At 46.8% G+C, this 16,857-nt stretch overlaps 1 protein-coding gene across 1 annotated transcript in view; it reads left to right on the top strand.

Moving 5' to 3' along the window:
* LOC136462787 (uncharacterized) overlaps positions 1 to 16,857 on the top strand; it is a 31,771-nt gene that overhangs the window by 1,372 nt on the left and 13,542 nt on the right. The window lies entirely within an intron of this gene.

Raw genomic sequence — 16,857 nt, 5'->3', positions numbered from 1 at the left:
AGACTGCTATGCTACAGGACTCTAGTAGAAGTCGAGTGATTGCCTATCACTCGCGAGATATAGGAAATATGTTACTATATGATTATCACTTGGAATATATAAAATGGTGGAAAGGAAAATGGTGACCGAGCAGGGATATGGTTTGGGTATTGGTGAGTGTAAGGAGTTGTGTCGCCGTGGACACGGGGCATAGCTTGGTTACACTATTTTTCCCTGTCTGGTCGGTTAAGGACCGATCATTGCATATGACTCTAGGTAGGTCATAGACTTATTATCCCAAGCACATACTTGTGTATGGGTGCTTGGAAGACTTGTTGCTCTCTTGTCGTGGATCCGGCTCTTTCCGGACTGACTATTAGGGTTTGTTTTGGTGGAGGAGGTCCTTGCACCGCACTGAGTCTGGGACTCAGGGTTGGGGGCTTGGAGTCCCAGTTTGGACAGGGACCTAGACACTCAGGACAGGAGAGTGATGGGTTGGTCCTGCTTGTTTCTGGGGTACAAGCGGGGTGTGTGTTTTCGGGTACCCAGCTGGGGGCATTGATTCGAGAATCACCGGGAGATCCGGTACGGCTTGTCTACGGTTTAGCATCATAGTAAGAACTAAAGATGAAAGATGGAAGATGGAAAAAGAAATCTGATTGCTTACCACTTGCTTGAAAGTAGTACATGTGCTTACATAGAATGGTTAGTTAATGAACCAATGCGGCTATTATTAAAATCAAAAATAAGGATGCACGCTTAGTAATGCTTTCTGCAAATGCAACCCACAACCAGATAGCCTTGCATATCCTTAGAGTCTGTTCTTTTCTCCTATCGGGTAAGTCTTGCTGAGTACAATTGAGTACTCAGGGTTTTATTCCCCCTGTTGCAGGTAACTGGTGGAGGCTTGAGCTGACCTTTGTGTGTGGATTCCTCCTGGTGGGCTCAGAGAGGATTTCCTTTACACTGCGATCGTAGATGTTATTTATAACTCTCACCAAATATTTTTATAAACGAAAGTTTCATAATCTGTTGTCATAGTCTAGATATCAATACTTCATCATGTCATTAATAGATGTTTATTTCTGCTGTAACTCTATTCACATGTTTCTATTCCGCTGTTCAATTAAATTATTTATAACTCTGATAACATGATTCCATTCCACTATTATATTAACAAATATTATACTCTGATGTTGTATTAAAAGTGATGTAAGAAATGGTTATGAAGGATGTAAGCTTTATTCTCTCATTTGTGATCCTGATGGCAAAAATGTGGATTTTCGGGTTCTCCTCTGGGGTGTGTCCGACGGAACCGAGTAATCTAGTGTTCTCCCTCGAGTGCTTAGTGTCCAATGGAAGACAAGCACTTCTATGAGGCATTAAATTAGGCGGTTCTGCCACATAACGGCACACAGTTCACCGGCAAGAAATTCCTTTGATTCTACGACGAACAACACATCCGGGTCGATTGGGCCATTATCGCGCACACCCGAATGAACGGGCAGGTTGAGCACATAAACGACATGCTCCTATAGGGTCTCAAGCCTAGGATCTTCAACCGGTTGAACAAGTTCGGTGCACGCTGGGTCACCTAGCTCCCTGCGGTGCTCTAGAGCCTGAGGACAACTCCCAGCCAAGCCACCGGCTACACACCTTTCTTCATGGTCTATAGTTTTGAGGCCATCCTCCCAACTAACCTCGACTATGGAGTGCCAAGAATTAGAGCATACGACAAACAGGGAGCCGAGGCATCCCACAAAGACGCCATGGACCAGCTAGACAAAGCTTGTGACATCTCCCTCCTCTGTTCGTCCAAGTGCCAGCAGGTGCTACGTTGGTACCACAGCCGATGGGTGCGGGACCGAGCCTTCAACATCGAGGACTTGGTTGTCCACCTCGTGCAGAGCAACAAGGACTATCACAAGCTCTCCCCACCCTGGGAGGGACCATACGTCGTCGCAGAAGTACTCCGGCTTGGTGCCTATAAGTTGAAAACCATCGACGACGAGGTCTTCACCAATGCCTAGAACATTGAGCAGCTACGTTGTTTTTACCCTTAAATAAACACATACCTTTTCTTATCAGTTTTTGTCTTCAAAAATCCCTGATCTTTAGTGACATCCGACCCCTTCAAAGTGCAAGGGGTCGAACCTCACTTGGGGGCTGATATAAGTACGTTTATCTTACATACACTCTCTGTGTTATCTTGCAAACATTCTATATGTTTTCTCTATTTTCTCATGGTAAGTCCTAAAGGCTAGAATTTTAGGCCCAAAATCTGAGTATAACTGGTAGGACTGTGGGAAACCCACGCCCTAGTGGCTATGGCCTCTTTGCTCACCAGCATGATTAGAATTGATTCGCCCGCACTCCAAGTTTTTTGCGACCTTAACTATGGGAAGGGTCGGAAGGCACTATAACCTCTTTTACAAAAAGGGGGAGAAGAGCTGAAAAGTTGTTTGCCATAATGAAAGTCGAAAACTTATTCATTTTTCGCACAAATTCATCGCTTACAAAGTGATTTCATAATGAAAAGGACTGATGTATTCATAAATATAAAAGAGTGTTTCACTCGGGGGCTCCCCTATAACTTATTCAATTATAGTTCTGACTAGTTCTATTACAAGCACTACTATGGTCGCCGCACCACGCTCTTCATCGATGACGTCCTACCGCTCCATGGGATCCTCGAGGGCGTTGTCATCTACAATGACAAGCACCACACCGACGACTATGGTGCCTTCACTAGGGCGTCTAGGGACTACACCATCATGATCAGCCATAACCCTGACAACAGCACCGGGACAGGGGGCACTCCCACCGTAGAAAGGCCGCCATGGCTAATGGATGTCTCTGACATCTCATCAAGCTTCATGAGCTGGCTGATCTGAGCAGCAGCGAGGGTGCAACCCCTTATCGACATAGTCCTGGGTGGCTTCCCCACCAACAAGGCTCGCCTAGTGAAGGTTCATCGAAAGAAGTCCCTGTATGACTCCTTTCCGATGAAGGCCTCATGGACAATGACAAAGTCGATGATGCTCAACACCCTCTAGTGCGCCTCCTCCTTCGGCAATAGTAGCCCCTTCTTGACAAAGGTGGCCAGCACCATCTCAAATATGTTGGATGACCTTTAGCTTAACATCACACTCTGGATTCATGAATGGATCTATGAGTTCCCCTCTTCCTCACATTACCCTCCCTCACTTAGGAATCGCCACGACATGCGAACACGCTCGGTGAGAAGGAGAAAGGAGGAGAGGTAGCAGCTCAGGACAAGGCACAGGAATGGGATGAGAACTCCCCTCCCCCTCCCTATTTAAGGAAGAGGCGTAGCAGCTAAGGAAAGGTGAAAGGTTAGGACAAAAAACTCTCTCCCTTCCCATATTCAATGTAGATGGGAAATGGATGCTGATGGGAATCCGAGGGGATGCGCCTGGACCAACGGGATGCGCTCTAGTTGATGAGACATCACCTAGTCAAATAGGATGTTGCCTAGGCATGGCCCACCACTACCACACGCCGAGCACAAGAATTAGGGCACACCCGCATGTAGGCGATTCTCCTCTTCCCTAGGCAGGACCATGGAATGACCCGATGACATAACCCCTATCCAGGGGGCCCAACAGGCCTCTTGGGTCGATCGGATAGCCCAGGTAAAATGACGAACGAATGACCGCTGAAAGATAAGCACCTCTGTTTACTTACTTTGTGTGTTAATTTCATTACCGAGCTTCTGACCCCAGCAACGGTAGGGGCACGGACATCGCTCGGGGGCTGCCGAGAGTGTCTACTTGTTTAGACATCCTCTTCGCCCGACCCCTCCTTACATTAAAAATTGGAGACACGGTGTGTGGGTGTAAAACTTTGAGTAAAACTAGACGAACCACTAGACCCTATGCCTCGGCGGCTATGGTGTTTTTGTTCACCAGCATAATCGAATTCATAGTTCCCCGTACCCCAAGCTTTAGCATCCGCCTTCTCGAGAAGGGTTCGAAGGGGTCCGCCTGTAGAATCTCCTTCAAGGAGAAGCTGTCAGGTCGCTTAAAGTCAATCGAACGGCTCGGATCGCCATCGAGAGCCGAGAGATAGAAATGAAAAATTGCAATGCTCGTGCAGGTCATGCCGGCCCCATCACAAACGTCAGACCTAAACCCGGCACGTACATGTCTGGTAAGAGCTTCTTGTCGCTCATGCCACCAAGGTATGCAATCACTTTCATTTTGATTAAATCGTACATTAATCCTATACATCCAAATGTTGCATATGCAATCGCTGCATCTCAACACTTCGTGTCGCACCATGAAGCGGCACCTGCCTCATTCGATATGAGCGGCAACTGATCGAGGTTCAAAGGCTGGCCCACAAAGGGCTCGAGGCCACCTTGTGTCAAACAGAGCCAAGGGAGAAAAACCGAGAGGAGCCCCAGCGGCCTTGCCCGACCCCGCTCAAAAGCAGACAGGGACATCTCCACCTTTCTCGTTCGATTCTAACCTCAAGCCAAACCCACAGAATCTCCATCGAGGAGAGGCCAACGGGCCACCTAAGCCTATCGAACAGCTCAGGCATCAAGCAGGAGGTGGGTTAAGAAGTAGTGAAATGCCACATGAGGGCTCTTCTGACCCTATCAGCTAATGATGGACCCAGATTCTACACAAATATACCCGTTAGCGAGCTCATTGAGCGCGACATTCAAGCTGTCAAGGCAAGTGTCACCAGCCTAGCCCCTCTGGTTGTGAAAATCGAGCACAGGGTGATGCGCAAAACAAAGCTGACCCCTATCAGACCCTAAGGGGCTCGAGGGCTCGAACAGCTCAATCCAAGATCGAGAGACCAAGGTTCGAAGGCTAGCCCACGAAGGGTCCGAGGCCACCTCACGTTAAACAAGAGCCATGGGAGAAAATGTAGATGAGCCTCAGTGGCCTTTGCCCAACCCGCATTGAGCCGGATAGGGTCATCTCAACCTTCTAGTTCAATCCAGCCTCTAGCTGAGCCCATAGAATCCCCATTGAGGGGGAATCTATTGGAAGGAGGGTCAAGGAGCAACAAAATGCCACCTGGGGGCTTTGTCGACCCTATCGCAAAGCAATGGGATCGGATTTCATCTGAACATCTATGTTAGCGAGCTCATCAAGCACATCACTCGAGCCGTCGAGGCAAGTGATGTTGCCTCAATCCCAGTTGCGGAAACCACGGACAGGGCGACAATCACAAAATGAGCTGACCCTTGACCGAATCCTTGCCACATGCGGGGGCTCGGGGAAGGCCGGGCCAGCAATGAGACCAAACACATGGTCACAGAATGATTGCCAAAATCCTAAGTAAGGGATACATGCGAATACAAGAGTAAGTTTGCTACCCTCGCTTCGGTCTCCAATAACTTCCGGTCCTAGCGACCATAAGGGGTCGGATCTCACTTGAGGGCTGATAAAGGTATAAATACCTCCTTTTTTGAAACAGTCGTTGCATCAGACCTCTTCCTTGTGTTAAGGTTAGTGGCAAGGTTTGTGGGAGCAGATAAATGAGCATGCTTGGTAAGACTGCAAAAAGCTCATGCCCCGATGGCTATGGTAACCTTGCTCACCAGCATAATCAAAATTTCCCCATTATACACCTCAGGCCCTATGGTCTTAACAAATGGAAGGGTCAGATCGCATAAACCTTTTTTCTTGATTGCAAAAGGGAAGAAAGTAAGCTCAAACGAATGAAACAAAATTGCGAAACGAAATTATGAATCTATTTTCGAACACAAAAGCACCAACACTTGTCCATATATTATAGATAAATGTTTATCAAACTTATTCAACTAACTACTTCCTCAGAGGGAAAACTATGTCTTTCAGCTTGTTTGCTAGGTCTCGCACAATGGGAGTCATTGCTTTCTCAATCTCATCCAGCTTGGAGTTTTCATAGCCAGGCGCGAAGCCGAGGCTCATTGCCTCCAAGTTAACTTCCTAATCATAATGAGAGCGGGCAACGGCAAAGGCTTGGGTGATCCTAGCATGGAAGGCATTCTCCTCAAGCTGGCGTACCCGCATCAAGATATCTATGGCACAGGCCGCAAGTGAGCTGGTTTCCTCCAGCCGGGCCACCCCTAGGTCATCAAAAACCACCCCAACGGCGGCACGCAGGAGATCATGCTCATCGCTCTCGGCCTGAAGAATCCCTCGCACCTCAGCAAGCTCTGTGCCTAGCCAGTAGAGATGCTCTCGGCCTCTAGCCTTTGGTCCACCGCGACTCTAAGATCCACCCGAAGGGAGCTGACCCCCTGACATGCCTCATCGCGCTCTCGGATGGCCTGGTCGCACTCCTCATGAGCCATGCCGTGCTTCGAGCAAAGTCTTTCTATAGTCTAGCGTAGCTTGTCTCACTCCCTACGTAGCTAGCCGGTCACCTCGGCATCCTGATTCGCCCTCTGCTGTAGGGCTGCGGACCTATCCTCAGCTTCCTGCTTGAGATCTCGCTCCCTCTCCAGCTCTTCTAGGAGCTCAACGGCCCACTGGCCAGCCTCGGCATCCTTCTAGAGTAGCTCATCCTGCTCCTTTCAAACCCTGGCAGTCACCTCCTTGTCCTGGCACACCCTCGCCAATAGATCTTAGAACATCCCATGGATATCCTCCCCGTCCCGACATGCCTCAGCTTCCCACTATTGGGCAGTAGCAAGCTAGGCACTCACATCTCCATGCAGCCAAGCCTCCTTGGTGAGGCGGTCCCATTCCACCTTCTGCTCACGGAAGAATTGAGACTTCTCCCGGCTATGAGCAATGAGGGACTGAAAAGAAGACCAGTATCAAAAATACGAAAATACAAGAATACATGAAGAAAGAAGAAAGTGAGAGGGAAGATCAAGTGGATACCCAGCCAGTGGGAATGATGACATCATGTAGAATGCCCCTGGCCTGGCTCAAGGCATCCATCATAACCAAGAACCCAACGTTGAGACTCTCTCGCTCTATGCTCTTGGTAGCATTGTCGAGCGAGAAGAGAGTCGATGTTGGGACCTAAGGAGCCATCCAACGGTGCGGCGGCTCACCCCATGTGGGTGACCCCTCGTTGATCCTCTCCGCCACCACCACTATGCCCGAGGACCCTCTAGCTATGTCCCCCTCTGTCCAACCCACCTCGGGCACCGCTGCCTAGGTCGCCGGTGGCACGGATTGCGCCGCTCCCTTGGACACCACCATGGCTACGTTCGGCTATGCCTGGCTTGTCACAGTCATGGCCACCTTCGCTTGTGACACCAGGGCCTCGGCTTGTGGCGCTGTGCCCACCATAGAGGGCACCACAAGCGTGGGTGAAAACTCCATCCGCTCCAACATAGGCGGCGGAGTCACCTCCGATGTTGCCTGCTCGATGACCCCAAGTACGCTTCTTCAGCCCCGGTGCCTACCTGACCCACCGAGGGCATAGCACCACCACTGGCGGTGCCTGACCGGTTAACAAGACCGAAACATCAGCTCCACTCCTACTTGAAATAGGAGCGATGTCGGGTGACGGCACCTATTCTGCCTGAAGAGCAACACACTTCTTGGGTGCCAGCGCCAAAGAATGGCCCCGTCACAAGATTATGCTAAAGTTAAAAGGCATAGGTCACACTGAAAAATAGAAAGGCAAAAACCAAGAAAAATAGAGGAACCAGAGACTTACGCTGGCGCTATTGGGTGGTAAGAATGTTTTGGGGACGAACCCCCATATTCCTGCTCCAACTTATCTAGGCGGGACCATTTTGAGCCTACCCCCTGCTCCTAAGCAGGGGGGCTCATCTCCCTCATCTCTGAGGGCATAGCAGCAGAGCCACCCCTCTTTGTTGGCACCTCAGGCACGGTGGCAGATCTGCCCGCCCCTATCAGCTCGTGGAGCACGGCGGTGGAGCTACCCCCTCCATCGACACCCTAGGCACGGTGGCTGATCCTCCTACTCCCACCAGTCCTGAGGATGGGCCTCATGGGCTCACTTCCCCCCACATGGAACGGGAAGGGTCCCTACGTGGATGAGTGGGTACCTGTCAGCGTATCCTCACCCTCCAGGACATGCCACTCCACATCGGCAACTACCTCATCAAACTCATCATCATCATTGTCATTGCCTGTCTCCTCTCCTCACTCCCATGCTTGCTGCTTCTATAGCATCTTCTTCCTCTTAAGCTCCCTCATCTTTCTATCCCACTCGGTCATGGTGCGATTCGCCATCACCACGATCTGGTCCTTCGGTAGCGGAGTCGGGCTATCCCCAAAGATGAGTCTCTTTGGCTGATCCTGCTATCCCAAGGTCAGCATCAAGGGGCTAAGAATTTAAGTAAAAAGGAGGCATGGGGAAAGAGAACTTATGAAATCGATGAACCATGGTTCTGGCCACATTAGGGGATGCCCCGGCACTGGATACATGAAATCAAGGACAACACCGGCATTGTCCTTCGAAGACTCCATTGCCTCCATGATGCGCTGTGCCACCTCAGAAGGGGGAGCACTTCATCGATAAGCGCCATCACTTTGAGCGACACTCCAGGCCCCATCAGGTATAGGGGAAGCGCATGGCTCATCAGTGGCACCACCCTCCACGTATGGTAGGCGCCAATGATCCCCGATCCCTTCATGCCCCTCTCCTTTAGAATTTGGAGGGCGGTGAGATGGTCCTTGATCCTTGTTTTGTCTTTGTCCAGGACACCCCACTTCCATGACCCCAAGACCTCTTCGATGATGCGCCTAGAGAACACTAGCAAGCGAGCGGCAACATCGTCCTTGACATAAAACCATTGCGAATGCCACCCCTCGTTGGAGGTCGACAGACGCATCGATGGGTATTTGTTCACCTGGTTGTTGCAGAGATGAATGCCGACACATCCCATTGGCACGCTCAGATCTTGCTTCCTAACCCACTTCTTCAAAAGGTTGACGGCAAAGAGAAACCGCCATAGGTCGAAGTGGGGTCTAATATCTAGGAACCCCTCACATAGGGTGACGAATGCCGCAATGTGCTAGACCCCATTGGGGGTGAGGTGCTGCAACTCCACCTTGTAGTAGTCCAACAACCCATGAAGGAACTTGTGGGCAGGTATGGTGAATCCCTGCTCATGGAAGTGGGCAAAGGACACGACATACCCCTCGGGCGGTGACGGCTCATCCTCATCACCGGGCAGCCACCACTCCTCGATGATGGTCAGCGGGCAAAGAAGGCCACGATGAACGAGGCCCTCCAGGCGTTGAGGGGTGATGTCAGATCTACACCATGGCTCCATTGAATAATTGAAAGGGGGGTGGATGCGAGCTTAACGGTGGCTGCAGTGCAAACGCGAGCTTGACGATAGCTGCAATGTGGGTGCGGGAGGCTCAGGCGATTGGCGGTGGAGGTTGTAGATGCAAAGACGAGGAGGCAAAGTATGAAACCCTAGGGGCAAACCCCTTTGTTTTATAGGGGTGATGGATGTGAGAAGAACAACTGCCTACCTAGGACTCTGAGCCTGCCACGATACACCACCACGTCATGTTGCGGGATATGTGCCCATGATCCCTATCCTTTCCCACCAAAATCACACTGGATGTTTTGCCTTCCCGAGCAGACCATGACTCTTTTCCCACAGAGGGAATATAGGTCAAAAAGCTTTCCTCCAGCCTGCCTAGGCCTAGGAGTTCAAAGGCTAGCCCAATAGTCTCAACGGCCGTCCCAATGAGGGATGGGCCCACGAGCAGCCAGAACTCAGGCACACAAACTTCAAGGGAGTCTCGATCCGCAAACATGTCTCAACTGGGCTGACCCTAGATGAATCCCCACAAACAGGATACTAGGGCTCCCTTTGAACTATCTAGTTGTCAAAAATACCAAATCTCATGGCCATACCCATGAAGGGTCCGAAATACCCCCCGGGCGATTCTATCCGAATCACCTAGGGGCTCGGGGACTACACCCGATGAGTGCGCTCGCGAGCACCCTCTGGCGAATCGAAATACCCTCAGGCGATTCTGCCCAAATCACTCGGGGGCTCAGGGGCTACAAACATCGGGTGCGCTCATGCGCACCCTCTGGCAAGTCAAATAACCCCCTGAGTGATTCTATCCAAATCACCCAAGGGCTTGGTGCTACCGTCGGGGACCTAATACTAGGGTACCTAATGAGGTGGAACTAATAACCATCGAATGTTGATGCTTTTGGTCAGACAAGAACACTACTACGCTTCTTGCTCAAATGATGGAAGATTGGTTCTACCTCGCCCGACCCCTAAGGGCTGGCTCCACCTCGCTCGATGGCTAAGGGCTGGCTCTGTCTTGCTCGATGTCTGAGGGCTGGCTCCACCCTGACCGATGACTAAGGGCAGGCTCTGCCTCACTTGATGACAGAGGGCTGGCTTCGCCTCGCCCGACGACTGAGGGCGGGCTTCGCCTCGCCTGACGGCTGCACCCTGCTCCTTCATGATGGTGAGCAAGAGGTAAGATAGGACACTCAGGTCAACCGCAGTACCGAGGACCATGCCCTGCATGCATGTAGGAATGTACCATCAGGATATGACAGGATAGGCGCTTTAAGCCCTTTCTGACCTAAGAGAGCCCTGATAGTGTTGTAGGCACCAACTTTTATCCTACAGTGTTGTAGGCGCCGCCATCAGCCCTCGAGCGTGGATACTAACATAGGCATACGACAACCTCTACAATCCAAGGAAGAACTTACATCATCTATAGTAATAGGCGTATAGTCATTTCCCCGTCTACTCCCCGCAGAGTCATGGCTCGGTGCTCTAGCACACTGCACTATCCGCCAAGGTAGGATGGGACATGACCACTCGCTGAAACAAAGCTAGAGCCTGGCTCTATCAGGATCAGCAAAACATACTATCCCTGGCATGGTCTGCCATGACAGTAGGACAGGCTCAAGGGAAAAGGAAGATCCAGCACCTTTGAAGGACCTTCTCTACCTTTGGTTTTTTTCCTCTTTCTCCCATCTGTAACCCCTACTCCCCCCTTGGTCTATAAAAGGGAGGGCAGCGCACCCCACTAGTGGGACGGATCAATCCACACACAACACACAGCCAAGCAGCAACCAAGCTCTTGGCGTCCTTTTGACCTTTTCATCAGAGACTTGGGACTTGTCCCTCTTTCGGCTGTTTGTACCCCCTACTACAAACCTTTTTCGGTACTAATAACATGAGCAGTAGCAAACTAGACGTAGGGATATTCTGCCCAAATCAGTATAAACCTTCTGTCCTTTAGTACACCATCCAAGTCTAATGCACAACAATATAAATTTACTAGTTGGTGTTTGTTCAAAACACCAACATTGCTCAACAAATACTTCTTCATTGATTTAACCATTGAGAAATGCACTCTTGACATCCATTTGATAGAACTTGATGTTATGGGCACAAGCATAGGCTAATAAGATTCTAATTGCTTTCAATCTAGCAACCGGGACATATGTTTCTCTAAAGTCAAGACCTTCAACTTGTGTATATCCTTGTGCTACCAATCTTGCTTTGTTCCTTACTACTATCCCATCTTGATCTTGCTTGTTTCTAAAGACCCATTTAGTTCCAATCACATTGTGTCCCTTTGGTCTCTCTACTAATTTCCATATTTGATTTCTTATAAAGTTATTCAATTCTTCATGCATAGCATTTACCCAATCAACATCCTTCAATGCTTTATCTATCTTCTTTAATTCAATGGATGACACAAATAAGAAATGCTTACAAAATGAAGCCAATCTTGATCTAGTTTGCACACCTCTTGAAATATCACCAATGATAGTGTCTAATGGTTGATCCCTTGCAATATTGGTTGGTTGGAGTATTGAAACTTGATTACTTGCACTTGCTTGATCATTAGGTTGAGATGATGTACTAACCACTTCATTTTGTTTATTGTCATGAGAGCCATTTGTACTAGCTTGATTTGTATCATCTTACAAATTTGTGTTAGAGAGCACTTGCACTTGCACTTGATCATCTTCATCATTATTCACTTGCCTAGGCCTCAATTCACCAACATCCATTGCCTTGTTTGCTTGGCTAATAAGCTATGGCTGAAAGTACTATTGGCTAATTTATTGTGAGAGAAAAAATAATGTTCATTGGCTAAAAAAGTACGGCTTATAAGCCAAGCAAACAGGGTACATGTTCATCATGGCATTTGAAAGTTGAATGCCTCTAACATCTTCCAAGTTCTCATTCTCTTCTTGTGAACCCATGGTTTCATCAAACTCAACATCATGAACTTCCTCAAGAGTACCACTATCCAAATTTCAAACTCTATATGATTTGCTAGTAGTTGAGTATCCAAGTAGGAATCCTTCATGATATTTCTTGGCAAATTTGCCTAATCTAGTGCCTTTCTTCAAGATATAGCATTTGCAACTAAAGACCCAAAAATATGCGATGTTGGGCTTTCTACCATTCAAGAGCTCATATGGTGTCTTCTCCTTCAATGGGTAACAATAGAAGCGGTTGCTACAATAGCAAGTCGTATTGATAGCTTCAGCCCAAAAAGATTGACTCACATTGTACTCACTAAGCATAGACCTTGTCATATCAATGAGTATTCTATTCTTCCTCTCAATAAGGACATTTGATTTTGGACGTACTTAGTCGAGAATTGATGTCTAATTCCAAATTCATCACATAACTCATCAATTCTAGTGTTCTTAAACTCACTACCATTATCACTTCTAACTTTCTTTCTGGTTGTTTCAAACTCATTGTGAATGCCCTTAACAAATGATTTGAATGTTGTAAACACATCACTTTTGTCCACTAGGAAGAATACCCAAGTGTATCTAGTATAATCATCCACTATCACAAAGTCATATTTGTTTCCACCGATGCTAGTGTATTGTGTTGATCCAAACAAATCCATGTGCAATAACTCAAATGCTTTACTAGTGCTCATCATGCTTTTTCCTAGGATGGATGTTTCCAACTTGTTTGCTGGCTTGACAAGAGCTACAAAGCTTATCCTTTTCAAACACAACATCTTTCAAGCCTCTAACCAAGTCATGCTTAACCAATCTATTCAATTGTTTCATTCCAACATGACCAAGCCTTCTATGCCATAATCAACCCATGCTAGACTTAGTGAACAAACATGTAGATAATTGAGCTTCATTAGCATTAAAATCAACCAAGTATAGACTCTCATATCTAAAGCCTTTGAAGATCAAGTTAGAGCCATCTACACTTATGATTTCTATATCATCTACCCCAAATATGTATTTGAATCCAAGATCACACAATTAAGCTACGGATAGCAAATTGTAGTTCAAGCTCTCAATAAGCAACACATTAGAAATGCTCATGTCATTGGATATTGCAATCTTACTAAGCCCTTTGACCTTGCCTTTGCCATTGTCACCAAATGTGATACTATCATAACAATCATTGCCATTAGTATTGATTTAGTTGGACATTCTTGCATACTGGTCATGTGTTGAGTGCATCCACTATCAAGAATCCAATGCCTTCCTCCAGCTTTGTAATTGACCTACAAAAAAAGATCAATTCTTTTTAGGTACCCAAACTTGCTTGTGTCCTTGAAGGTTAGTGACCAAGCTCTTTGGCACCCAAATGGCTTTCTTCTTTGAGCACATCCATGGTGTACCAATGAACTTAGCTTTTACACCATTTGTACCTTTAGTAAGCACATAGAAAGAATTAATTTGAACTGAGGATACATTAGCATTTTTGCTCTTGTTCTTGCACTCGTGCTCTTTATGACCAACTTGTTTGCAACTAGTGCAAAAACGACCATTGTTCTTCACAAAACTAGTCTTGTGAGAAGCAAAGGTCGTCTTGCCTTTCTTAGGGGTATTGCCCAATCTCTCTTTATAGAGAGAAGCTCTTTGGCTACCTAAGCACATAAGCAAGTGGTCCTCACCACCATAGGCTTTGCCTAAGGCACGAGTGAGCTCATTGACCTCCTTCTTGAGGGTCTTATTCTCAACCATTAGTGAGGCATCATGAGTGAAACCATCACTACTAGATAAGGTAGAAGTAGATGTGCTACAAGAAAGGTTAGTGGGAGCAACAATGATAGGCTTATATAATGATTCATCAATTATATCACAAGTTAAAACTTGGTCACATGTTAAAACATGCTCCTTCTCATTTTGCTCATTAAGTAGAGAGGAATGAGCTTTCTCAAGCTTCTTGTGAGCCTTGCCAAGCTTCTCATGGGCTTCCTCTAGCCTCTCATGAGATGCATTGAGCTCATCAAAGGCTTGCTTAAGGGCTTTTAGTTCATTTCATAAGTCTTTGCATTCCTTTCTCTTAATGTCAAAATGTTCTTTAGCATCTTCTAACATGTCAATTAGTTCATCTTTAGTTGGTTCATCATCATTGTCACTTTCACTTTCATTATCATGTTTTTCATCACTTTCATCATCACAAGTTTATACCTTAGTGGCCTTAGCCATGAAACATGATGGAGTGTCAAAGAGAGAAGGCATCTCATTGATAGCAATATTTGCAAGAGCCTTCTTTTTTGTGGTCTTGTCATCATCACTATCATCATCATCACTTGAGGAAGCATCACTATCTCAAGTGACCACATATGAACCACCCTTCTTCTTCTTCTTCTTGAAGGTCATCTTGTCCTTTTCTTTCTTTTCCTTGTTGTCCTTCTTCTTGCTCTTCTTGTTGTCATCATCATTGTCGCTATTGTATGGGTATTGAGCAACAAGATGATCCTTGCTTTCACAATTAAAGCACCTTCTTGACTCTTTCTTCTTCTATGATGAAGACTTCTTTCTTCTAGCACGGTAGCCCTTTTTCACCATAAACTTGCCAAATCTCTTAACAAAGAGAGCCATCTTCTCATCATCCATCTCATCAAAGCTCAAGTCTTTATCTTCACTTGATGATTCTTGCTTTGCCTTGCCCTTAGATGATGTGGCCTTGAATGCCACACTCTTCTTCTTCTCATCCTTCTTCTTATCTTTCTTCTCCTTCTTTTCTTCCTTATCATCATCTCTATATGTGTCATCGGTCATCACATCTCCCAACACTTAGTTTGGTGTCATGGTGTCCAAACCACTGCTCACTAGAATAGTGATCAATATACTAAATCTCGAAGGTAAGCATCTCAAGAACTTGTGGGAGAAGTCCTTGTCTTTCACTTCTTCTCCAAGTGTTTTGAGATCATTGACAAGCACTTGAAGCCTATGGAACATCTCTGGCACACTCTCATCATCCTTCATCTTGAAACTAGTAAACTTCTCCTTGAGGATGTATGCCTTGGCACCCTTCATGGCTTGAGTGCCCTCAAATGATTCCTCCAACTTCTTCCATGCCTAATGATCTATCCCAATATTCTTGATTTGCTCAAATGTTCTCTCATCCAAGGCATCATGAATGACACTAAGAGCAATGTCATTGTTTTGGAGCAATACTTCTTCAGCGGTGGTGGGAGCCTCCTCATTGGCAATCTCAATCTTGGTCTACACCACCTTCCAAACCTTCCTATTGATTGACTTGATATATGTTGTCATCTTAGCTTTCCAATAGGGATAGTTGGAGCTATCAAATTGGGGTGGCTTCTTCGTATTGTTGATTTGAGTCATTTTGATACTGAAGGTTGTTAAGCTTCAAATCAAGGTGACCATGGCTCTGATACCACTTGAAAGGTCATAATGGCTAGAGAGGGGGTGAATAGCCTATTAAAAATTTCTACAACAACACTTAACAAACCGGTTAGACAAATATGGGGCGAAGCAAAAATTACGCTAGCCTACTAAAAATGCAAGCCACCTACCACAATTCTAGTGACTATGATCTCTAAGCACACAAAGGCTATGTCACCACACTAAGTTAGAGTGCTCTCAAAGACTAACTAAAGAGCCACACTAACTACTAGACTCGACACAAGCTTGCTCTCAAAACTAATTACACTAAAGACCGAAGCAACAATAAAAATGTAAATACAAGAGATGGGATGTGATTATTATACCATCATGTCGAGGATAGAGCCAATCACAATATGATAGAGCCAATCAATCACAATCAATCAAGAAATCCTTAGAACAAGATGACACAAGATTTTTACCGAGGTTCACTTGCTTACCGACAAGCTAGTCCTCATTGTGGCAATTCACTCACTTAGAGGTTCACGTGCTAATTGGCATCACACACCAAACCCCCAATAAGGTGTCGCACAACCAACACAAGATGAGGATCACACAAGCCATGAGCAATCCACTAGAGTACCTTTTGGCTCTCCACAGGGGAAAGGTCAAGAACCCCTCACAATCACCCCGATCAGAGCCGAAGACAAGCACATTCCTCTACTCGACGATCCTCGCTGCACCAAGCCATCTAGGTGGTGGCAACCACCAAGAGTAACAAGCGAATCCTATAGCAAAACACGAACACCAAGTGCCTCTAGATGCAATCACTCAAGCAATACACTTGGATTCACTCCCAATCTTACAAAGATGATGAATCAATGATGGAGATAAGTGGGAGGGCTTTGACTAAGCTCACAAGGTTGCTATGTCAATGCAAATGGCCAAGAGAGTGAGCTTGAGTCGGCTATGGGGTGCTTAAATAGAAGCTCTCCATGAAATAGAGTCACTGGCACCACTGTCCACTGAAATTTGGGGCGATCGGACGCGCAGGTCTGACCGACCAGACATAGCCAGCCCAGCGTCTGGTCAGCGATCAACGCCACATGTCCCCATCTTCAAACCTCTGCCATTGATCTCGAACAGTCAAGTTCCCGCATAGTTAATTAATGATCGAACGCGCCATAGTGAAAGCTCCTAATGGCTAGAGGGGGGTGAATAGCCTATTAAAATTTCTACAACAACACTTAGCAAACCGGTTAGACAAATATGAGGCAAAGTGAGTGTTGCGCTAGCCTACTAAAAATGCAAGCCACCTACCACAATTCTAGTTTCTAT

The sequence above is a fragment of the Miscanthus floridulus genome, chromosome 7, assembly GCF_019320115.1.
Source record: "Miscanthus floridulus cultivar M001 chromosome 7, ASM1932011v1, whole genome shotgun sequence".
Classification (NCBI taxonomy): Eukaryota; Viridiplantae; Streptophyta; class Magnoliopsida; order Poales; family Poaceae; genus Miscanthus; species Miscanthus floridulus.
This window is presented reverse-complemented; position numbering and strand designations above follow the sequence as displayed.